This window comes from Pezoporus occidentalis, unplaced genomic scaffold, assembly GCF_034315485.1.
Source record: "Pezoporus occidentalis ecotype Australia unplaced genomic scaffold, CSIRO_AGI_Poc_V1 ctg217, whole genome shotgun sequence".
In the NCBI taxonomy this organism is placed as follows: Eukaryota; Metazoa; Chordata; class Aves; order Psittaciformes; family Psittacidae; genus Pezoporus; species Pezoporus occidentalis.
The window spans coordinates 804,786-831,113 of record NW_026914040.1 but is presented as its reverse complement, the minus strand read 5'-3'; positions in this window follow the sequence as shown (position 1 = coordinate 831,113).

The window sequence follows — 26,328 nt, the reverse complement described above, 5'->3', positions numbered from 1 at the left end:
TGTGGCATTTCTCCTTAAGCCTTCATTAGCAGAGTGATCCTAATAAACACAGAAATGGGCCACGGCATCTAAATGAAACCAGAGCCATCCTGAAAGCATGCCCAGGACTCAAACCCAAACATTTTTTACTTGGTTTGAGCTTTGGAGCTCTTCCATTGCTTTCATTTCCTTCCCCAGTTTGTGTTTCCTCTTTGCTTCTTCATTCAATCCCACAAAAGGAGTAAAGTCTACAACATGACACCATCAGAAAATCTATTCACATCAAGTTTTTGACTGAATTGGAGCCAGATATTACAGAATCTTGAAGCATTCTTGGCAAAGTATTTAGAAAAACACTGATTTGGGGCTCTAGAGTAGGCAAAGTAGAGGGCTGGACCAAAATTCTTAGAGAGATTCTCTGGGAGCTGGAGATCAGATCAGACAAATATTTTTCCAAAGTGAGATAGTTATGGATTATCCAACTCATTTTCCATGAGTCTATGAAACCATCATCATCATAAAGAAAGCCAAAGGCATGCTGGATTACATCAACAAGGCCATCCCCAGGAGAGATAAAGATGCCATTGTCCCACTCTACTCAGTGCTGGTCAGGCCACCACTGGAATACTGTGTTCAGGTTTGGTCCCTGCTATACAAAAAAGCTGTGGATGGGCTGGAGAGGGTCCAAAGAAGGGCCAAAAAGATGATCCAAGGACTGGGAAACGTGTGAAGAAAGGCTGAGAGAGCTGGGACTGTTCAGCCTGGAGAAAAGAAGGCTCAGGGAGACCTTGTCACCGTGGTCCAGTAGTTAAAGGGTGGCTACAAAGAAGTTGGAGACCTCCTTTGGACAGGGAGTCCCATGGAAAAGGCAAGGGGTGATGGGCACAAGTTACTGCTGGGGAAATCCCAGTTGAACACATTTATTCACCATGGGAACAATAAGACACTGGAATAATCTCTCCAGGGAAGTGGTGACTCCCCGGTGCTGGGGAAGGTCTGGCAAACTGTTAAGGTTTGGCTGGACAGGGTGCTGGGCCATTTAGTCGAGGTCGTGCTTTGCCTAGAAAGGTTGGACCAGATGATCCTTGAAGTTCTTTCCAGTCTGGGATTCCAGGATTCTATGATTAATGTCTTTCTAGTCCAGCCTCCCATCACGCTCACTCAGCATCCTCTCTGTCAGCCCACTCCATCTACAATAGGCCATGACTGCAGGTGGAGATTAACTCCTTTCCTCCACAGCTTTCCTGCACTTTAGAGGTAGTGCAACATGGAAAACCACATGTGGAGGCTCCCAGAGGCCTGGATCAGGTTTCTGAAGGACTTGTTTAGAGATACACCAATGAGGTCCTCTCATATCCAGCAGAGTCAATCTGCTCTCCAGGTCACTAGTGCAGAAGAGTTATTAATAGCAAGGAATTCATTGGAACTCATCTTCAGATAAGAAGATAATAACAAAAAGCTTGTGTGAATGATGGTGGGCCTTTGTAGATGTGTGAACTCTCCATTGCTAAGGTCTAGGGGACTCTCTGCAGTGAGTGGACTGAGAAGGTGACACTTTTATCCCTCCACACTCCATGCAAACCAGTCAATCACAGTCCATGTCAACCCCAGCACTGCAATTCTACTTGCAGCCAAAAAATCATATGGAAAAGTGGAAATATTTTTTTTCACTGTAAAATTTCCATAAGCCAGGATTGATTTGTCAAAATGAAAGAAAAATAGACCAAGGAAAATCAGAAACTTGGGAAAACTGTGGTGAAAGCACATCAATTTCTGTCCTTTCTCTTTCTGTAGCACCCACCTACACACAGTCAGCCTATTGACAACAGAAAACCTATGATAGAAAAACACCTCAAGTATTGTCACAGAACTTTCTAGACTGCCAACTTTAAGAGATTTTGAGACACTTTATGAGCCAAAACCTGTTGTTTAAAGGCTGTGGATACAAATAATGCACCATGCAGTGTCCATCTAAGTATTTTCGGTATAAGTATATTCAGTTCAATACATTTTTTATCCCAAGTCCTTGCTCTGTGTTTTCTAACTGTTATAAATTCCATGCTGGTTTGGAGAACAGCTGCCCCATTTTACAACACGTCAGTCTTACATATCAGAGGAGAGCTGCCTTCTCTCCAAGGAGCTGAAAGTCACAGTAAAAGCATCATGAGAGCTCTTGAACCTTCTGTTGTCCTCTTCACCACCTAGGTGAGAGGACTCCAAGTTGTTCCTTCAGCTAAGATCTTCTCATGCAGTCATTTTAGCTCTCAGTTACCTGTCTAAGAAGGATGTGAAGAAAATTGTTTGACTTGTCTGAACCAGTATTAGCCTGGTGGGTGTTTGGCTCTAAACTGGCCTATTCTCCAGGATGGGCTTGGAGAGGCTGTGTTTTGCTGGCTATTCACTGGGCTGGAAATCAGGATCTGCTCTGAGATGTATTTTAACCTGTGTGATATGGGATAAACCACCAAGATGTTCTTTATCTCATGCCCACAACCGTAAGAAAAACTCACAGTGATAGTTTGGACACCAAATACGATTTAAGGAATACATCATGAAAAGATGCTCCATCATAATAGATAATATTTTCATTCTCTATGAAGAGATTTGCCCCTTCCTGCTGCTGAAGGAAACCCACCATGGCATGTGAGTACAGTTTAAAGGATAAAAGACTGACAGTAAATGATCTTTCTAGTTGCCTTTTGAAGTAACTGCTGGTGCCCTCAGAGAGCCTGGATGCCACAGGCAGCAAACTATGACACAGCATGAGGTGTAGGTAAAACATAACACCAGGATTGAAACCAGAAGCAACTGTCACTAGTGACAATGAAGCCCTGTTGTCTGTAGGGTGCTTGCACTTTGAGGATATGCTTGCCCATGGCACCTGAGGCAAATGCCAAACTCCATCACTCCAAACTCCATCACTCCAAACTCCATCACTCCAAACTCCATTGGCCATGGGGACCAATGTTCTTTAGACCTTTGTCCATGACTGAACACAGCCAAGTAATTATAAACTGTTTGCCTTCCAGGCAAAGCTTTTCTAGCCCTGAAGGCGTGATGGCTTTTGCATCAACCACAAGACAGCATTGCCATCTCCTGTTTGTACCAGTGCTTGTGGGTTATAGAGGAACTTCTATGCCTCCTGCATCTCCCCAGAACATTACATCTTGCAGTTCACTGGACCACAGCTTGGAACATGAACAGTGTATGATTGCATGCAGGTGGATGAAGACCTGGATCTGTTTTATTTATGCTTCTTGGAAAGATGTCATTCAATATGCCAATAGAGGTTTAAATGTTTGTTCTGAGCAATTCCCAGGCGAAACGTAACTAGCAGTCAATGGAAGAGCTTAATAAGGAGTGGGATGGAGGAAAGTCTTGTTCTGTGTCTGTAGACCACAAATCACAGATGTTGCAAGGGCCACAAATCTTGGCTTTTCATGCCATTTAATCTCAGTTCCCTGGCTGCTGATGAAGGTGATTTAAATTTAAATGAAGGAGATTTTATGCTCCTAGGAGACATAGGTGTGCTGATTTGCTCATTCTTTAAAAAGCTGAAGGGCTGATAAAGGCTTCTACAGGCACAACATTGTGTCTGTAGAAAAGTAGTTTCCACCAAACATGCTGAATAACACACGTGGTTTTGGGCTGAACACCTGCAAACCAGAGAAAGCTCCCTTGGTCAGATCTGCCCTTGGTCTGACTTAACCAAATTAAACACATCTTATTCTATGAATGTTAAGAGAGTGCTAAATTTCTTTGGTCAATGACCAAGTATTTAGGTAAAAATATGTGCTTTACTCCTTGCTAAATCATGCCCAGGATCCACTCCCAACCATTGGGTTGCCCAAATGTCCGAAAACAGAGCTATCCTTTGGAAAGCTCCTCATCCAGAGTCCCCCAATAAAACAAGTTTGTGTTCCCTTTCCTAATTCCTGGGCACTTTCCAGAGCTTTTTTCCACCTCCTTGACCCTGGAAGCAAAAGGAGGGCTTAAAACTTTTTGCTTTCCTTTTGGGAGATGGTTGCAAACTCAGCCAATGCTTGAGGGCAGAAGAAAAGCTGCATTGGCCCCTGTCAGGCCTAAAAAACAAGTGACCTGGATAAACCAATGTGCAGCCCTGGAAGTCTGAAGTGTCTCTGCAGATTGGCAAAGCTCTGTTAACTTGTCAAGCCAGGGCACATAAAGTGGGGCCCTGGTCCAGCTCTAGTGTCAGCCTTATTGATGTCAAAGACTTTCCTTGGTACCCACTGCATCCGAGATGCTGTGCTACCTCCTGCATCCAAAGCTGCATCTGACCCTTTGGAGAAGAGGGTTGTAACGGTGCTGTGAGCACAGAGGAAAAGACCAGATGTCTTTGGCGAGGCTGAAGCATTAGCAGCATCCTTGCCAACAATAAATGCTGTTTTAAGGAAAACCCAGCCCTGGTGCTATCATCTGTTTTTGCAGCCAGACTGAACTTCTCTTGTTTTACCTGCTTCTATCTTGGATTTATCTGGAATAGCAGCTACAGCTCAGAGCTCTTTACTTTTACAGCCATGAAGGGTCCATGCAGCCATTAGGTCAGACAGTTACCTCCCCATCCCAGCACAGGAGGAGGTTGGAAACTGCTGCTTGGATGCACAGGGAAGACAAGGTCCTCATCCCATGTGTCCTCCTCCATGGGACACTCCTGCCACCCAAAGGGACCAGGCACAGGAGATGCAATATTTTCTAGCTGGTTTCTGCCAGGAGGCTTTGCCTCCATGTGTGTGTTGGTGGCATAAAGCATGGGCTTGTCATAGAGGGAGCTGAAATACCTGCTCAAACCCAGCTTTTCCCAGAGGCTTTTGTCATATGAGTACAGGCTCAGAATTAACCAACACATAAATAAATGACCTCTAAACACCAAACCCGGCTGTTTTTTAAACCTGAGAAACCTCCTGGCAGGTGCTTAGGAAGTGAGTTCATTTCCCAGGGGAAGAGTGATTTGTTTTCACACATGACTTGAGGCTTTATAAAAGGACAGAGGCAACTTGGTGCTGGTGTTTCCCTCTGGCTCAGTTTGGTTCCCTTCCCTTCCACACCAGCCATGGGACAGGAGGGTGAGAGAAGAGGCTTTTAAGTCCTCTTGATCTATGAAGCTGGCTAGATCTAAAAGGGCTGTGTGTTGTGATATGCATGTCCCAGGCTGGAAGGTTCCCCATTGATGGGGTTTTCTTACCCTTCTGGCCCAAAACCCCTAGTTCCTTAGCTAACACACCTGAACCCCCTCAGAAACGTGACTTTAAAACCATTTAGGCCTCCAGAGACAGTGGAGATGTGTGGCCTGGCAAATAACACCATCCAATGAACCTTTGAGTGAGCTGGTGGTGCTGAGCATCAGTAACACCATATAATAAACTTTCCTTACCCCACTCGGATTCAGGCAACTTTTCACCTGTCAACAAGCACATACCATTGGTTCCAGGAGAGGTCACATCCCAGTGTTGTCCTATGAAAAGCAAAGAGGCAGCTTTGGCAAAGGCGACTGTGATTGAGACCCCTAGCAAAGGCGCTTGCTTTGCGTGGAAGTGAGTGCTGGGGCTGAGCAAGGTTGTGTCCTACTTCTGAGGCAGGCCTAGCTTAGGAAAAACAGTTATCCTACAGTTAGCAAGACTAGGGGCACCTGCTTGAAGGGCAGTGAAGGAAAAAAGAGCCTTTGAGTTTCTGCCAGGCAGATCAGCAACTTCTTCATGGGGAGCTTGGAGGGCTCCTTGGCAACTGAACATTTCCATTAGCAGATGAACAGGGCCCCAAGGTACAGGGGAAAAAGGCATCCACAGCCTGCAAGGTCCAAAACCATCTCCTGCCCAGCTTCCTGCAGGTGAATCCAGCAGAACCAGAGGCTGAAAGAGCTGAAGTCCATCAGATGACAGGTCCTCATCTCTTAGAAGCAACACTGTCCTTTCAAAGCACAATGTGAATGTGGAAGGAGGAGGAAGCAATAGGTTAGATGGGGAAGAGGGGCATGCCTTGATCTCTCCTACTCCTCCTTCAGGAGGTGGTTGTGGCAATCTTAGTTAGCTGATGCCTTCTGCAGGGTGAAGAAGGATGCCTTCTGCACCCATTAAGCCCACGGTGTAATTGCTTGCTGCATTGGCAGAGTAAGGAGTCACATGCCAACCAGCTTCCCATATAGAAAGCTTCCTGTACAGCTCTCACAGCAGGGCTTGTGTACATCTAGTAACTGTCCTGCACTTTAGTGATGGTTGAGTGTTGCTCCTTTTGCTTAGATGCGCTGCTGAAAAGCATCCCACCAAGATCCATCAACACAAATTAATGACCACCAGTCAGCAAAGACACCATAACTGGATGGTGGATGCTGTTGTCCTAATGTAACCTGCATCCCAGTTTATTAGCTGTAACTCAATGATTAATGATAATGTGACTGTCCACCTGTGTTTGTTCTCCTCACTGGTGCTCCATTCTCCATCTCTGCACCAAAGGAGCTCAGGGGGTTCTCCATCAAACCAATGCACTGCATCAATGCAAGAAGGATCAGTGCCTGGTGTCTCTGAGAAGTGGGAATGCTGAAAAGAACGCTGATTGACGAGAGTTGGAGTGAAGTGGTAAGTGAAGCAATAGCTCCCTTTCCATGATGCTGCCCTGTGTTTTGTAACCTGCCTCATGGTCACCAGATGATTAGGACCTTTCCCGAATGCATCATTTCCCTTACCTGGAATGTTTATGATGGCTGGTTTCAATTACTTCTTTCCTTCACACTCTGTATTTCAACCTGCCTCTGATGAGCAATTCATCTCCTCTATCAAATGACTTACTGAGATAGATTTCACGTACAAGGCAAATGCATTTTGCCTCCCTTCATAATTTTACCACACTGCTTTTTATAATTCTGCTTCTCTTGCCTTATTCCCACCCAGAGCAGATTTTCATGGGTATAAAATGCCATTGGATAAGAAAAGCAACGTTCAAGTTATTTTGTCTTAACTCTTGTGCCACAGCATTTCCCATGTTACCTGACTTGATATATAGAACTGGGCCAGAAGAATGCTGGGGCCCTTGTGTAGGGCTACAACAGCATCCAACCATGAGCTTCACATTGATGTGTATGTTCAGAGTAATTGGTGCCAATGTCAAGTTGCATGTAGCTGTGTTTTACGTATGCACGTGCACTCAGACATGACCATCAAGCATCAGCGATGCCCCAAGGCTTGTGAAAAAGCTCCTTTCCCCACATATTTATGTTCTGTGAATAACTGATGCAAATTTAATTAAGAATTATGGGAGAATTAGGGAATTGGTACATTTTTATGCCTATGGATGTGGTTGCTCGGTCTTTATTTTCTTCTGCATTTAGCTAGCATGGATGGGACCCACAGAGGGTGCCTAAATGAGCGATGAAGGCTTGGAGGGTGATTCCTTAGACATGACATTGTGTGAGAGCCAAGGCTGGCACGGCCACTGCTATGGTTGAGATCTGTGTCAGCAAAAAGCACAACGAATATCCAGGCGAGGCTGATGGAGCACTCAGCAAAATTCATCTGCAGTTCATTGAGGCGACACATGGGGAGAGTTCACGGGGAGTTTATCACGGGAGCTGTTGAGGGTTAATGGCCAGCAGAGCAGGCTGAGCGGTGGGATTACCAAATAATGAACTTTTCTCTCCAATAAATTTGGCCCTGACTTATAAAAAATCAATAACAAGCTGCACTGCAGACAATTCCTTTTTCTTTTGGGGTGGGGAGGGGACGTGGGCTCAGAGCAATTTTTAACCTGCTCTTTCATATATATATATATAAAAATATATTTTACCCTGACCATTTATACAAAAGCTCTGATGTGCCACATTTATTGCAACTTCATCACCTGGATAGATTTTTATGTGGGTGCCTGGCTATTGCTTTGTTTAATCTTTCCTTTCTCTTCCCTCCCCAGCCCCTTCTCTCCTTCCCTTTCTCTGCTTTTTATGACTCTATCACCAGCGTAGATCTACAGGAGGGTTTTCGTGTGATAAAGGATGTCAGAGAGGTCAGGTCAGCTGGGACAGAGCCAAAAATATTAGCATTTTCTAGCCACTGAAGAGAGAAATTACAATAATCATTGGCACTTACAAACTGGCAGATTTTCAACTGCAAGAAGAGGGAGGGCTTTCTTTCTAAGGGGAGAGAAGATGGTTTCAGTTCCTGGCTATAGAACAGGCTTTCACTGCGATGTGGACTTGTGCTTGGGTTATGTTTGGGTTAGAAGTGGGCATTGGGCTGCTCTTGGACCTTCGTGCTTCCTGGGTTCCCCCCAGTCCTGCTTCCCCCTAGTTTTGTATGGAGGTATGTCCCTCAAATGACCACGTATAGTGGGCTCCCTCACAACAGGCATCCCCTTCCATGCAGCTAAGTAATTGCTGGAACTAAATTTACATTCTAGAGATGAATTCCTTGATTTCATCTCTCTTATGTTGGGTATCTTTTAAATCCTGTCTGTTCTCCAAGGGGCCAATGTACAGGACTGGGAATTAGACCCCAGGTAAAAGGTCCTGTTAAGCATTTGAATACCATGACCTTCAGCAAAGCTACTCAACTGCTTTGTGACATTTTTCTCTCTCACATAAGATGATAGGGAAAATCAAATCCAGATGCCTTGTGGTGCACAGAGGAGTCGTTTCATCATGAAGCAAAGGACTTTGCCTCTTTGATGGATGTCATGAATAGGTACGGATGCAAGGTTGCTTAGTGCGTCTCTGTGTGTGCTCTATTGCCCTACAATGGGGAAAGTTAGAATTACTTTGCTGTGTGCAAGTGTCTTCAAATCCTGTATGGTATCAGAGAAGCTTTCTCAGTGGAATGAGGAGGGATTTTACAATAAGGACAACTCTGGTGTCTACAGTTTTGTCTTTGTGTGCATGCAACATAGCAGAGGTGCACACAAATAGTTAAGATACCAAACTGTTATTGACCATTGCTCCAGAGTCTGTGCACCTGGAATCCACTGGGGATGTGCTGTGGGTGTATGTGAAATGGTAGCTACTGTTGGGGAATAGAAAGAGGCTTCCTCCAGTAGCATCACTGTTGTCCTCACTCTTTCTCCTGGAAGCAGTGACAGCCAGCTCTGATTTTCAGGGATCTCGTGGTCTCTTTGTTCTAACCATGAACCGTCAAACCTTGGTCAAATGATGACTCTTTCCCTTTCAGGTAAAGAAGCAGCCATAATCGATGCTGCTCTCAAGATGTGCTCAAGAAAGCCAGGACTGAGATACAAAAGATAGGTGGCAAGGAACGTTGCAAGAAGAGCACGGAGATGCGTTCCATCCCTATGTACCATATGCATCAGCAGGTCCACATGGCTCTGCCTCTATTCTGATGCCACAAGGCATCATGAGGATCTTCATGAAGGATGTCTTCCCAACAGGCCCACTGCAACCATCACTGGGCCAGCATTGCCAATAGACAGATAACACTTTGTCCCTGCCACTGTCTTAGATGACCAAGCATACTAAAGGCATGAAACATTGTCCATGTTTCAACACTGGAAAACTGCTCCCAGCAATGCTATGGGAATTAGCTAGGATGATAAACTCCATCATCAGAATGTCGAAAGCCAAAAGGTTTTAGGCTTTATAATTGAAGGTTGTTCTACAGATCTCTGCAGGTTGGGAGTGAGTGGTGACCTTCACGTTGTGGACAACATAACCTTCCCAAAGGACAAGCAGCAGGACTGCTTATTTAAACCAAGGGCACCACTGGCTTGGCCTTCAACCCACTGTTGACTCTTCCAAAGGTCTTCCCTTATCTGTCTGCTCACAGGCAGGCTTCAGCAAGAAGGTTTCCAGTCCCGTGTCTGTGTGATTATGGAAGCCCTACAGAGCACAGGGAAAAGCAAATCGATTAGACATTAAAAATCAGTGTCTGTGGCTCTCTCTTTACCCTTTCCTTAGCACTGTGCCTATTTGTGGTGACTTACAGACCTCCCTAAATTCTCCAGAAGTTTACCCACAACTTTTCTGACAGCTATTGGAGCTCAGCCGTCTCCTCTTGCTCCTAATTGCAGTTATTAACTTCTGGAGGGAGGAAGATTTATAGACATTGTGAAATGGCCTAAATATGATTCTTTTCCTTCCAGTGTCATGTAGTCCTCGCTTATTTGGAAATCATGACAAAAGGCAAACAGTTGGTGCTCATTAAAATACCATCATGCAGGAATGCAGTGACATTTAGTGGAGGATGTTTTGGAGTAGTCTTTGACCTTTGCTCAGTGACAGAATTGAGGAGGTGCTTCCATGCCACAGCAACACTTCATTGAGCTAAGGAGCTTCCAGCATGATAGGGATTGCCACTGCATAACAGCAAGGTTTGCTCTCAGTGTCTCTGTCCTCTATGTACCCTCCTGTCAGGTATTTATATGCATTAACAAGATCATTCTGAGCCTTCTCTTCTCCAGGCTGAACAGTCCCAGCTCTCTCAGCCCCTCCTCATAGCAGAGATGCTCCAGTCCCTTCATCATCTTCATGGCCCTTTGCTGGGTTCTCTCTCTCTATCCACGTCTCTCTTGTACTGGGGAGCCCAGCACTGGACCCAGTGCTCCAGGTGTGGTCTCACCAGTGCTGAGTAGAGGTAAAGGATCCCCTCCCTCAACTTACTGGCAATGCAACTCAAGATACCATTAGCCTTCTTTGTAGCGAGGAACTTGACGTCCACCAGGACTCCAAAGCCTTTTCTACCAAGCTATTTTCCAGCTGGGTGACCTCCATATACTCATATACTGGTGCATGGGATTGTTCCTTCCTCAGTGTAGAACTTTGTACTTCTCTTTGCTGACCTTCAGGAGGTTCCTTTTTACCCATTTCTCCAGCCTTGTGAGGTCCTTCAGTACCTGGGACTGTGGGACCAGGGCACCTCTTGCTTGTTCTACTTGCCCATTAAGGAAGAACTTAATGAACCCTTATCACTTGAACCATCAAGTTAAAGCATTGTACTGGTGTGGAAAACATTAACAACAGAAGCCACCCACTGCCACCAATGCCCAGAGTGCTTTGCAGGACCTGCCATAAAAGAACCAGCTCTCATCTAGTCTCTGGTGCTTCACTCTAACTCAGGCAAGGCCATTACACAGTGGGGGAAGAAGCCAACCTGAGAGAACCAGCAGCCATAGAGTAATAACTGTTAATTGACCAAGAGCTGCAGCTGCGGTGCCAACAAGAACAAGAGAACAAGCAGCTGGCTTTGCCATCTGCGCCTGTTTAAATGCAGCTCAAAGAAACCCCTCTCCAGAGCTCCCAGCTGTGAGGAAAGGCAACAAACCCATGATAACGTGGGGCTGCACGTTGGGTCTGTGGCTTTTATGCACTCAGACATGTCAAGCCATTCACACAAGATGTGCTCCGCTTCCCAGCCTTGGCTTTGTAGGAGAGGGTGGTGATGGGCTCTGATGGACACGATCCTGCACTCAGCTGTGCAGATTGGACTTGTTTCTAGCCCTGGTTGCAGTCCACAGTGAATAAAAGTCCAGGTGTTCAGAAATCACTCAGTGCATGAAGTACTTGCAGAGCTTTGCTGCCTCTTCCCATCTGGCTGGGCATAACGAGGACAGCTCTGCAATAGAATCATAGAATAGTTAGGGTTGGAAAGGACCAATGCTTCACCTAAGAGTGCTGGGACACATGGATGGAAAAGGCCACCTATGAAATCTGTCTCCTATGGTCCCATAGGGATCACAAATGTCCAGGCAATAACCCCAAAACTGCAAAACAAATTAAAAGCATATGGAGTTGTTTTCTTTTTTTCCAAGGATTTTCACATGGTATGAGAGGAGACAGAGGGAATCCCCAAGGTGCTGGGATCCTGCTATGATGAGGAAAGCTGAAAGTCAGTATCAAAATTGGGTATTTACCTTCCATTGACTCCAAAGGGAGCTCAGACACCAGGTTAGACTGGATGGTGGACTCTCATCTGGTCGATTCTACATGGAATGCTTTGAGACATCTTGAGTTGTTCCTTCCCTCTCTCTAGGCCATTTGTTATGTGTTTGGTGTCTTGTGTCTACACAAACTCAATTCCTTGTGGCTTTTGCCTGTCTGAGACCTGAGACAAGGCAGCAGAATCCACCTTTCTTTCTAGTATCTGGGGGAAGTGGTACTTGTTCTACCTTATTCTGTGCTCACCTGGAACAATTCTGTTTGTTCCCTTTTGGCCGTTGCTGTTTCCCTGATAAAGAACACCCAAAGAGTCTTGGCAGAGATGAGAAACTTTGAACTCATGATCCGGTGACTGTTCCAGGGAAGGAATTGCATTGCTGTTTTGTTTTATTCACGCTATCTGTGCCTCTTCCCATCTGGAAGTCCCCTGCAGATCAGACATCAGAGCTGTGGCCTCACCAGTGCACAGTACAGGGGCACAATCCCTGCCCTGGCCCTGCTGCCGCACTGGTGCTGATCCAGACCACGATGCTGTTGACTTCCTGGCTGCCTGGGCACGAGCTGCTCACGTTCAGCTCCATCAATCCGCACCCCCAGCTCCTTTCCCATGAGCAGTTTCCAGCCACCTTTCCCCAAGCCTGGAGCACTGCATGGGGTTGTTGTGACCCAGGTGCAGGACCCAGCACTTTGCCTTGTTGAACCTTATACAACCGGCCTCAGGCCATTGATTCAGCCTGCCCAGATCCCTCTGCAGAGCCTTCCTACCACAAGCACATCAATACTCCCACCCGTCTTGGTGTCATCTGCATGCTCACTGAGGGTGCACTCGATCCCCTCACCCACATCATTGATAAAGACATTAAATGGACTGACCTCAACACTGAGCCCTGGGGAACACCAGTTGTGTCACCAACTGGATATCACTTGCATCCAGTTTGCTTTATTCTGCCTGCAGCTGGTAGCACCCAGCATCTCAGGGGCACGCAGCCTTGGGGAGGAGAGCCCAAGCCTCCAAACAACAGTCCCAGAGAGCTGCTCAGTTCATCTTTGTAACATCTGGGAACCACTGGGCTATGCGGCACTCATTCCTGGTCTCACATTGGCTGTTTTTGGGCAGGGCTATCCACTTAATAGTGATCTGTGTTTAATAACTGAGAAGCAGATGCCTGGGAACAGCCAACTAGAGCATAGATACCCAATAAAGCATCCTGTGAGGGATTAAGAAAAGCACTGTTTTCTGGGGATTATCCAAAATCAAGACAGTTTTATCTATTACTTTTCTACCTCACTGGAAGTTCAGAAGTCAAGGCTGTCTCTAGGTTCAATGTACTCTGTGACAGACAACAGGCATGATTTGAAGGGGATGCAAGGCCTTAAGAAGGTGAAAAGGAAGCACTAATCTTTACTGTGCACTACATTTGCAAGAGGGAGTCCCACGAGCAATGGCTTTGGTAGTCTGATTCATAAGGAGATGACCATCTGGAGGCATCAGGCCTGAGAAAGGAGGGAGACGAAAGTAATTATGAGTTTGACTAATGCATCATGTCACAGTGTGCAGGAAGCTTGCTGCTCCTAGAGCTTCTGGCCCCAGATAGCTCTCTTTCTATAATGTTAGTTAGGGTCAGACTTAAGGCTGTCAAAGAAAGTCCTCCTCTTGGTTTTCCATCTCATCCTGCAACTCCCCAGTTCCTGCTACCATCTCTACTCACCATGCACATCTCCAGACATTCCTTTTCCTACCATGAGGTTGAAAGTCTGTTTGCATGCAGGTCTCAAACAGAGGCAGCTCACAGCCCTAATTCCTCACTTCAACAGCCCTCCTTCTGGCCTGGAGATGAGGCTTCATGTCCAACTCCTGCAAGGCACCGAAAAGGAGCCTCTAGCCTCAAGGCTGTCACCTTGATATCACACACATGAAAAGGGATAACACAATGCAAGGGTGGGACATCTCACATGATCATAGAATCATAGAATCATAGAAACATGATTTTGATGTAAGTGATAACAAAATTGACTACAGGCATCACTGTAGTTACAGCTAAGCTGGCGCATGAGCATGACAAGAGGACCAAAATGCTCTGTCTAGCAGGCATGCCCTGAAAGAAGAAGGACCAAAGCTCCCTGACATAATTAAATGAAAGTGTTTTTATTAGGGAGGGTTTTCCCAGAGACATTCTTCCTTTGGCATCTCGGGAGCTGCTCAGTCGTTTCTGCACTCTGTTGGATGTAGATGGGTAGAAACACAGACATGTAGTGCATGCTCTGCCCTAAGGCTTAGCCATTATTCTTTCTCATTCCTTTGATTCCCTATTTACAGTAAAGGTCATGCTACCTGAAAGCACTGGGTGGCATTTGGGAGTTTCTTTTCCATGAGGCCAAAGAAAATAACTAAGGTTACACTGGATACAGTAAGCATTTCTCAGTATTTACTCTGCATTCACAGGCCCATGCCGAGGTAGGAAAGCATCCTTCAAGAGATGGAAGAAAAGCTGAGAGCAGTAGCTTTCTTTGTATAATTCAGGCACCAACTATCTGTCACCAGAGCAAGGTAATTATCACAGTCAGATTTCCTGAACAAGAAAATATCATGGATTTTATAAGCCTTATTAACATGCTGTATGAATGCAAAACAACGAAAGGACTCTTAAACCAAAATGTTATGTTAAAATCAATATTGATTGCCAGTGATAAGTGTTATGCGAGGCAGTAAAACTCCATAAAATTCCTCCCCCAAACAAGGCTGTACACAAAGCAAAGGAGAGTGAAGAGCTCTAAAGCAGTCTAATCGCTTTGCAGACTGGGGAAGGAGCATCCTGACGCTGATGTGTTCCAACATCCTTCTTCCTCCTTCCATTCTTGTTCTCCTGCCCCCGTGCAACAAGCCCGGATAATAGCCCATTATTGAACGCACCATAATGGTGCCTTCAGGGATGGGATTAGAGTAAGTATCAATTTGGAAATTAGCAGCCTGGCTCAACCAGCAGCACACCAGCCCTGCAGCACCCAGGCGACATTTGAAATCCGCTGCTTTCATCACCCTCTTCCCTTCTCCTCCCTGCAAACCCCTGCAGCCTCTGCAGGCAGACAGGCTCGCGCCCACCGGCTCATTGGCAGCATCCCTCAGCACCGTGCTAAGGCAGAGACATTTGCCAGAGTACACTTGTGTGGTCCTAGAGTCATAGAATCATGGGATCATGGAATAATGGAATGGTTTTGGTTGGAAGGGACTCCAAAACTCACCCAGTTCCAAAACCTGCCACGGGCAGGGACCCCTTCCACTAGAGCAGCTTGCTCCAAGCCCCTGTGTCCAGCCTGGCCTTGAATACTGCCAGGGATGGGGCAGCCACAGCTTCTCTGGGCACCCTGTGCCAGCGCCTCAGCACCCTCCCAGGGAAGAGCTTCCTCCTTATACCTAACCTTAATCTCCCCTGTTTAAGTTTGAACCCATCACCCCTTGTCCTATCACCCCAGTCCCTGATGAGGAGTCCCTCTCTGGCATCTTCCAGCTGTTGGCTTCCCCTCCATCCACCCCAAAGTTATATGTCCACAAGGCCCAGAGTAAGTGAACCCCAGCACTTGGGTGATTCTATAGCATCATTGTGTGCTGAGCTCCTGTCCTTGCAGCACCAAGGCTTCAGCCTTGAGCTATCTATAGAGGTACATCCTGTCCCATGGTGTTTTGCAAACACCTCCAGGCCTTGCTTTGGGGATCGAAGATTGCCAAAATGCCCCCATACGCAACTTAACTGAGATTTAATCCACAAAGCCCTGTCCAAGGGCTACAGCTTGTCTGCATCATGCGCTGAGTGGAGGGAAGGGAAGCTGCACTGTTCACTGCCAGCAACATTTCACTCTTGGGAACCTCAGCAGCAAAATGGATCTGGAATGGCAGCCATGCACAGACACAGATCCTGGTCCTCCCACTATAAGGGGTGTCATGCTTGGGAATGCAGAAACCTGGGAGCTGCTCTGCCAACCTTTTGTCTTGGTCTCACTCACTAAGTGCGGACAAGCACACATCTCTCTGCCGCTTTCAGTTCCTGGGCATCTCAGAAACATCTGGTGATGCCAAAAAGGACTTGCAGAACCTCCACAGATGCGCTCAGGATTGACTGATGGTTGTGTCAGTGCTCTCTGCAGTAGCTAAGGCCAAGTGAATGCTTGGAGATAGAAGATATTTTATAGGGCAGCAGAGAGAGATGGGGCAAAGCTGCAACTCCACCCTGGAGAAGGTTGGTGCAGTAGGAACAGGTTTAGAGCCCAGAGCATGGCTGGATGGGAAGGGGAGAAGGAAGTAACTGAGTGGCTTCTGAGGTCACCTGGGCCAGCCAGGAGCTGGGCTTGGTGAACTGAGGGTGCCCTGTTTGCGGTTTGCTGTTATGAATAAACAGCCACATCTGCGGTCAGAGAGCTGGAAGTTCCTCAAGGGAATAAAAAAGGACATAAGAATTTATGGCTTGGTCTGAATGAACAAATAAGTTAATGGTGAATGAGAGAACTGCCAGCAATTCATTTTGGCGTGTAGATCCCCTGGAGGAAGAAAGATCTTTGATACTCCAACAAGTGGTCAGAGACAGTGATAAGCCAACACACATCATTTACCCTCCAAAGGCATTTCATGCACCCTGTCTTCTACCTTCTTTCTCTGCCTATAACATCCCCTTTAGGAAAGGACACAGAATGACTCAAAGTCTTAGTAACTTCTGATGTTTCAGATGTTTCAGACTGATGCTGTGCTGTCAGCCAGGGCTGGCAGCACTCTGGTGACAGACAGGACATCTGGAAAGGAAATGAAGTCAAACCCACTCGTTCTTGTTTATAACTTGCAAAAGTCCCCTTTGTTTGCCTGGGATGGAATCAGAGGATGCCCTGGATTTGATCTGACCTGAATCTGAAAACCTATGCTAAAAGATACATACAAGGAAAATACACCTGGGATCAGAGCAAAACCCATGTTCCCTGCTCTCCTGCATGTAGACACACACACACACGTCAATCTGGGCCACCGACTGATTGCATTATAGGTAACATGAACTGAACCACAGGTAGACCTAAAAAATGGGCTCTGGCTGAGAAACCCAGTGCTGGAATCATGATGGGCGTACAAAAGAAGTGCCATTTGTGGTATTTCCAATGAACACAAAGCTTCAATCCTGACATGTTGGCTCTTTTTGTGTCCCTGCAGAGGCTGAGGTGAAGCATTCTGTTTTACCTAGGAATAAAGAGAAGTAATCAAGAGTTCTGTCTCTTTCCTTAAAAATGATTGATTTTGTTAATACTTCAGGTTTGCATCTTGACTCAAACAGGAGCAAACAGGAAACACCAGAACTTCCTCCAGGACAGAAATTCCACTTTTTCCCACTGCCTTATTGAATCCTATCCTCTTCCACAAGGCATTCCACTCCATGATAGATGAACCTTCAAGGGAGTTTTTCCAGCTAGGCCCTTAATAACTACATCATCCTTAGGGCGATGAACATGTCATTAGACCATCTTCCTCATCCTCACTCATTTGAGCCAACACGTTGTTTAACTGCCTTAGCCACCAGCTCTCATGCCTCTTTTCACCCCACTAAGTGCAGTGATGCTCTTCAGGCACTGTAGACCTCAGAACTGGCTTTGTTTGATTTAGGGCTACTTTGGCCAATCAATGCTGGTTGGTAATGGTGTGAGGCTGTAAACATCATTACAGTTTCTCCATCTGTGTTAATATGCAGAATTAGTGCATAGTAAGTGTATACCAAATGTGTACAAGAACCAAAGACTCTTGCTGCGGTTTTAGTTTTGTCCTTTTCTCATGGAAATTATGGTTTGTCTCTGACCAGCAGTGATATCCTAATGTGTAATTAGGGTTTTCTTCTGTAAATTGTATTCTTTAACTTAAAATCACGATGCCTTTCTCTTTCCAGAATCAAGTAGAAGATTTTATCTCCTTGAATGGGGAAAACACCAATGTATGATAGAATTAGTACCCATCCCTTAGGATAAGCTAGGTATCACCCAGCAGACTCTCTTATCCACATTGACCAGCCATGTGTGCTGTGAATTGTTCACCTCTGAGGAAGGCTGAAAGTAGAAGCAGGTGGTGAGCAAAGAGTGAACATTGCATTGGGTGTTGGAACAAGAGGTCCTGACAGTTGGAGTTGCTGCAGCCCTTTGGTACCCTGATGGCCCTGCTTGGCCATGGGTGTAACTACTGCTGAAACCAAATGAAGTAACAGCTCTCTGGAGTTTTAGTCCTACTCCAGGCACTAGGAATGGAGGTGGCGATTGCAGAGCTGGTTGTTCTCCAGCCAGAGGAATTCCCACCTCTCCCTGTGGATGCATGCACATGGATCAAGAAAGTATTGCCACAAAGACTAAAGAGAAAAGGAAAAGGAGGTCAGTGCTCATCTCAACCCTACTGTAATCCCTTTGAAACTCCCAACAAAGCAGATCAAGGCTGTAAGCTTGACCAGGCACGGGGTGTCACCACTGTGTTTTGGGAAGTCAAACAACAACTGAACCCTGATCCTGACCTCAATGCCTCACAGGGATACATTAAAATTACTAAAGAAGTAATGTTAGTGATAATATTAATGATGAGTTTTGCACTGCTAAATGGGAAGTTTTCATTAGCAGCAGCAATATTTCCCTCTGTGACTGGCAGCTAATTTGTTTCAATTGATGCCTTCTGCAATGAACACTGCAGTGATGCTGGGAATAGATGGGTATTTCTCCAACCAAGCACTCTGGGTCAAATGCAGGATGATCTCATGCACCGTGTCACATAGCTCGCCTGAAATGTCAAGCCCTGCACTGGGAGAGAGGGGAAAGCAGGCCAGGTCACATCTGGTATTAAAAGGATGGTTTGTGCCATGCTCAGTCCAGTGCCTTGGATTGTGAGGGTCCAAACAATCCTTCCCTTCATTCTCCAACAGAGTGGTATTTTCGGGGAGACAGAGAGCAGTAACTTCCTCACATCTAGTGATATTTTTTCTCTTTTAGTTTTGACACACACACTACTTGTGCAGTTGAAGGGAGGGATTCAAGCCCAGACTGATAACTGCATCAGAGACAACAGAATCCGTAGGTCATCTCTTTCTTCCCCACTGTCCTTCTAGCAAAGACCACAGACACCTTGAGGTTTGCATTCATTAGTCCTGGGGTGCTGGGGACCTCCCAAGAGGAACAGACACACAGCAGTGATTTATCCATGTCACACACATCTCTTCTTCATCAGGACAGCAATAAAGGACCTGTACCCCGTAAGGAAACCCCTACACAGAGTAGATGCTCTGGAGTGATCTAGACCCATGTACAGCTCATGTGCTCAACACTGTCATGGCTGTAAGGAGCACTTCATGTCACCTGCTCCACAGCATTGCCAGACCTCTCTGTGCAAGGGAGGGAGGTGGCTAGAGCATGGAAGATCACCTGCCTTCAATGCCAGAAGTTATTTCTATCCATAGGGAAATAAGGAGCGAGCGTTTGCAGGATGGGTGCTTTACGCTGATTGCCTCCCTCTTGACCATGCACAGCATGGTACTCACAGCGACCTCTCCATCAGCAGTATTCATCCTCAGCTCTCTTTATAGATGATGGCACTTCTATGGCATGATTCATCCCACCAACATTAGCCAAAGCAGATCACCCGCTGGGAGTGCAGCTTTCTTGCAGCCAAAACCGATCAGCTCCAGTGGTGGTATTTGCAGCCTGCATGTCTCAGGTTAAAGGGGTGAATCCTGCTCCCCACAAGGCACTGCGTGAGTCTGCATTCCTGAAGATGTTATAAACACCTCATACAGGTCTGAACTCAACCATAAGAACTTACCTGGTCTGGAGAGGAGGACATTATCCCCCAGGGCATGGAGACATCTCCTTTCCTGTGTTGCCCTGTCAGAGCTCACTTAAGAGCAGGGGTTTGCAGACAAACTTGTAGCATACTTGTCCCTGCCTCTTTGCTCGTTGGAGACAACACTACGGCTCTTCTAGCCAGCATGTAATGATTACTTGTGAATATGTGTGTTTTCACACCAAAGCACCTAAACCAAAGCTATAGTTGTGTTGTAGCCAGTTATTGGCTCTGAAGGTGTGTGTTGCTGCCTTGTGGTGTGGAAGCGTAGGAGTAAAGGGAGTTCAGGCAGTCCAAATCTTGGTGGGATAATGATGAGGACCGGAGGTCTATTGCTTTTAGGACATTCTTGGGGTTAAATATCCCCAGGACAGTGCTCGGGTTTAGTTCCAGAGTTTTCTGACTCCTGAAGGGAGTTGAGAATGGACTAATGTATGTATCATGTGGACCATTAAGGGAGCAAGCAGCAGAGGATTCGCTCACTGGGCAATGTAGATGCAAAGTAGAACTCAGACCTTCAAAAAACCCCCAAGAATCGAACACCTCAAAGCCTTTAAAGAATGGGGCAGCTGCTTCCTTAGCTTTGCAGGTAGGATTTCCTGAAAGGCTTAGCCGCTTCTTAACTCTGCTCCCCTTGGCATCAGAAAGGGGAGGAGAGGGAAGAAGGAAATGACTGTTGTAAGATTTCAATAGATGCTTAGAGTATATTGAAATTGTCCCTTCTTCTTCCATCCTGTGTTGCAAGGATGTGTCCAGCCAAACCCTCGTGATTCATACTATAGAGACATCAGATCCTGTCACCACTTCTGTGTTTCGCTGTAAGGAAGACAGGTTATATTTCCTGCCTGTGACAAAAGACCAGAACCAGCAATTTACAGACAATACCCTAGTTAAGCACAACAGACAGAGTGTGTGTCATTAGCAACCAGACAGGTCCAAAGGCATGTGTACTCCCACCCAGGCACTCCAGTCGGTCTATTCAGGATTAGGAGAGCACTGCGTGTGCTTCTTGAGAGCTCTTCTCTGTCACACCACTAATATAACAAACCTTTTGTGCATCTTTTGTGTAGCAATAAATGGGCTTGCGATTCTTCTTCAAAGGTTCAAGTACTGAAGGATGAAGTGGTGATGTACTTGGGACCCAACAACCTCCAGATGTTGGGGGAAGGTAAGAAATACATTCAAGGAAAGACTTCCTTTCTTTCAACTGTCCAACCAGAGAGTGGGAATAGAACTTGGTGGTTTTGTAACCTGTTGTAACTGCTAAACTGATGCTGGAGGGCTTCTGTCCCACTGCTTCTTCATCAGGGGCTGAGCAGCCAGGGATGTCTGCTGTCTCAGGGAAGGATTCATGCACATCAGTCATCCCTATCCGTATGTTTTTGTTGTAGACATTCATCCGTGCCTCAGATCTAATAGTCCAAGGCAATGAGTCCCGCTAACTGACTACATATTGGTCACATTTTGACTTCCAAATGGACAAAACCTAGCCTTAGACACCTAGAATGAGCCCCTAACCGTTTCAGAAACTATTCTGTGAGCATTTACAGATTATGAAGGAGAACTTTCCCATAAGGACCACATCTTCTGCCATAGCAAGAGCACAGGAGGGAAAGCCAGATGGAAGAGCTCATAGTCTGACTGCAGGTGAGGCTCATGGGCTCTTTGCTAACCAATAACCAAACACAATTTCCAGTAAAACCTGTTTTGAAAGCAGGACACTGGACCAGAATCTCACCTCTGAGGTTGCTCATGGTTTTCAAGGAGATGCTGAACTTTCTGCCTCACAGTACGTTCCCTGCTCCAAAGTTAACCAAGGGTAAGTTGCTCCTTATGCTTCAATAACAAGCTAGACTCGAGAGCACATTTGCTGCCAGTTCCTATGGATGAGAAAGCACGATTTATGAGATGCATTGTACATAAAGGAGTCACACACCTTCAGGTTGTATGTAGCAGAGTGGCCACTGCTAGAAGTCAACAGGCCAATACTTGACAGGGCATGGCTAATCCTCACATGTCATTTTGACACCCCCCTGCAAGCAGAGAGCAGAGATTGCGGAATCGGCAGCATTGGTCACCCTTCCTTTCATTAAATTATTAAATTATTTAATTTACTGTTTTCTCTTCTCCTGGCAGCTGATTTGTCAGAGCAAGTGAAGCAGCTCGAAGAAGAGTTGCGGCTGCAGCAGGAATATTACAGCAATTAGAAAGGGCCATAAACAGTTCCCTGCATATGAAACCACTCATTGAATGTGACAAGCAGCCTTTTCTTCTTCTCCCAGCCATCAAACACAATGCAGCCTCTTTCCCCTTCAGAAATGGCAGCACTTTCTTTCATTCCCACCAAGGGGCCCGTGCACACAGACCAATGCACTCACAGACTGAAAGAGACCTTTCTCCTCACTCTAAATGTCTTGTGGATAGAATTAACACTGATGGAGTATGTCACAGTCCAACTGTAATTTAGAGACACATCATGAACCCATGCTGTCCTGGCACAGGTCCAGCTGTCAGATGTGACAGGAAAGTAAAACAGCCTCATCTACCCCACCAGCACACTGCTCTCCGGCAACCACTGATTTAAGCTTCCTACACGTTATGGTGTGTCATTGGGAGATGATGGATGAGGTACCTATGGATGTTGCTTGCCCGTTCCTGGTGAGTAGTAGGTATGTCAGAAGGACAGCTGGAAGGATTCTCTTGGGCTCATTTCCATGTTTGCCTGGACTAGAGAAGAAGAGAGAGGACATGGTACCAAAGTGGAATGTTATAAATAACTCCATGCTATATTGAATAGGGCAGAAACCTGTCAAGGTTTCTTCAGTCTTCATAGTCACAGGGGGAGACATCCATCTCTTTACAGAGTTCCCTCTCATTTATGTATTTTCTAAGGGTTAAAATCTCATAACATCTCAGAAATAAGTCCTACAGGGGATCTTCTAGACCACATGTCCTGCCATGAGGTAGAATGAGCTTTTCCCATCGCAGTGCTATCTAATTGCTACAAACTTGGGTCTTTGAGTCATTTTGGTTAATTTTTCCTTTGGAAACAGGCATCATGAGTAGTTAATGTGTTGAGGTGTTCTTTTGGGGAGAGATTGATGTGATTTGAAGAGGAACGTGGAGGGTTTTACACCAAACTGCATTGCAATTGTGATGAGCAACAGCATTCAGCAAATACGAGCTGCCAACAAGGAGCAGAGCAAACATCAGCCCTGCAACATCAACAGGGGGATTTGCATTTGTCTGGGTACCTGTGTGCCCTCTCTGTGTCTCTGTGTCTGTCAATTTCTGAGAGGAAATTGGAGACAATTCCCTCAATCGTCTCCAGCTACACAGCATCCTTCTGGAGTATATCTCCAACGAAATAGCATACCCCAAAAGGATGCTGTTTAGTTGGAGACGATTGAGGAAAGAGCCACAGGAGCAACTGGAGGCTTGGAGATGGAGGTGGCAGGAGCAGGGGGAGGACACACATCTAAGGATGGGAGGCTTATGCTGCCTGGTGTTATGGGGAAAAGGTTAAGGGGTAATTTATCATTGTCTCTAAGTACCTGCTTGGGAACAGTAATTTGAAACGAGAGAGCTCTTCAGTTTGCATCACAAAAGGATAACGGGAGCCACTGGCTCCGAGCTGAAGTGGTGTATTTTCTGAGACAGAGGCATAACAAAAGGAGTGAATGGAGGAAGGGCAACCCCCTGCAATGGATGCACCAACCCTCCACCTCCAGTGGTTACAAACCCCCTCTTTCCTTAACTGCACCTGCTCTCAAATGGCAAGGGTGATTTGAGCAGAATAGAAGGCAGAATTAATCCCCCTCCCCATGAAAATATCAACTTTTTTTTTTTTGCAAAATGAGCCAAAATCATTGACACTCCAAAATTTTCTGCAGCCTTGTAATTCCAAGAGATCCAGACATGTCAGACTGTTTAGTTTCATGGATTTTAACCCAAAGGGAACGTAAATAAGCTTCCCGAAATCAATATGCTTGAGTTTGCTACCACTTTCCTCAGTATTCAGCTGGAAGTCATGTCCTTTGTTAATCAGTGTTTTCTCATTTTGACATGTTTCTTGTAACGTCATTTTGACCAATACCATCTACGTGCTATTGGCCTTGTTCCTTGGCTGAACTACACCTCCCATGTCACAAATAAACCTTGATTCTCACAATCATGCAGCTTAGGCATTGAAGAGACTCCTTGTGCATTATGAGGGACACAGTCCTTCAGCAAAGTCAGCTCTGAATGCAGCTTAAAGTCTGGAGATCCCATTTTGCTAGCATAATGTCCTCAGGAAAGAAAAATGTCACCTGAGACCAAACTCACAACAAAGTCATTAATTCATATTGAAAATATAATAAAGGCCAGACACAAAATGAGAGATTTCATCCTTGTGTCATGCAAATAAAAAGTTTTCCCACACCAAATTTAAATGGTGTGAAAAAGCCCTCCTGGGAAACCTGATTGATTGGAAGGTCCATGGTCAGTTTTGAGGATGATCCATTCAACATAGACCTTGATGACTATTCCACTGGAAATCAGTTTTATCTGCTAGGGGGAATACAAAAGAAGCAGCTCAGTTTAGCTTCAAACTCTGGGTCTATCTGTGGGTCTTTCTAGGAGCTTTGCCTTAAGGCAGTTGGTGAGACCACATTTCCTCTTGCTAGAGACAAGGACAGGAGCTTGCACCAGGGGAAAGTTGCCTCAATATACTGTTCAGTGCTACATGTCCAGCCTTTCTAGCTACCAAGCTTTCAGATGGACAATGCTATTTTCATCCAAACACTACTCCTGGGCAGCTGGATGCAACCAGCCAGTTACAGCAAGTGCAGATCATGGGTAATACCTGGGGTGAGATGGGAATCTTCATTCTCCAGTTGTTTTATGGGTTATTTTAGGCTGTTTCTCCATAAACTGGAAATGTAATCTTCTCCGAGGGCCCAGCTGTGTAACTGAGGTCTTTCCATAGGATATACAAAATAAGAAATGCTTACATTCCACTTTCATCTCTAACTGCCCACACGCCTGATCCAGGAACACAATGGTTTGCTTGACTCATACCTGATCTTGTAGACTGCTTACTTTCTGGAACAACTTCTTGTGGGAGGATTCACCTCCCTTGCCTTTAGTTGTGTAAAGGCCACGGGTCTGTTCCAAAGCAGGTGTCTATGGTCTCTTTTTGACCACTGGATATAGGTCAGGTGGGAAGAATAAGCCTCAGATTAGACAGAGGACCCAAGGCTAGAAGAAATGGTTGCCATCATATGCTATCTTTATATTTGCTTCTCTGCATGTCCAGAGTGGCCCAAGTCCTAAGCACCAGCCACTCTAAATGGCCCAGTGAAATACCCAAAACAGGCAGAGCTTTGTTTCAGCGTGAGATCTCAACTTCCAAAACAGGTTTTGCAGATGCCACAGCTGGAGCAGGAGAGAGGACTTTCTTTCCTACTGCAATTTATTGGTGGCTACAGCATCTCCCCAGAGAGCAAGAAACCAGTGATACCCATCTCCATCATCTGCAATCATGTGAGTCTTCCTGTACCCCATGAGTATCCAATAACATGGTAACAGGATACTCCAACACCAGGATCTGCTATGGTGATGGTGAAGCTACTCCATTTTGCCATGGAAGGTGAGTGATGAGCATCATTGGGGCAGTGACTATAGCTCACTTTCTTCATCCTCACTGTTGTATCATGTAGTCTGGCACCTGCTCTGCCTCTCCAGCTGGCTAATACTCTGCTTCTCAGCCCTAGCTTAAAGAAAAGTCAATCCAGATCCTGTCAGAGCCAAAGGATGACTCCCAAACCCCAGCCTGGGAAGGTATTGGCTCTCTTCCTGAAATCCACATTGTTCAGGAGCCTCCACAAGCAAGTCTGAACAGCTCTGTGGCCTTCAGCAGGGTGGAAGACAGGGAGACGGCCCAGCTGGGAAAAGGATTTATGCCCATACAATGAGGATTTTTCATGGTGTGACATTTTATTGTGTGCTGATGTGTTGTCATGAGTCCCGTGAGTCACCATGAAGGCTGATTTCCGTCTTCTCAATTCTCAGCTCCTCTTTTGTCTACTGGGTTTGCTTCTACCAGGGATTTAGAGCTAATGAAATTAAGGTCTTTTGCTTCTGAATGAATTATGGCTGCAGTTCATGTCAGAGCATGAAGTCTGCAGGAGAAGGGTAAGGTAACAGAAGCACCTGATGGGGCTGTGAGATCAAAGAATTAGAGGCAACCTGTTTTTGGTAAAGGGCTTTGTAGTTGTTCTTTTGAAGTTAAATTTGTTCAGGAGAAACTGAACATGAACTGCAATGTACAGCTCAGGGGAGAGCTGTGCTAAAATATGTGTTACCCTTAAGAGACACATTAAAATGGGTCTTTCTCATGGAAAGCATCAGATGGATAAGTAACAAGGTCCGTGTTAAGCCTGTCTACTTTGACACAGTGGATTTAAGTATCTCAAGATTAGGAAAACCCATTTGTGGATGGCAGGTGATGAAGCAACTTAGCCCACTGTGATCCCAGAGGAGGAAGCCCATGGTCAAGCAGAATCGCTTATGGATTTGGTATACAACTCTGGAAACAAACCTGAGGATGATCATGATGGGAACAATGGTGCAGCAATAGAATGAA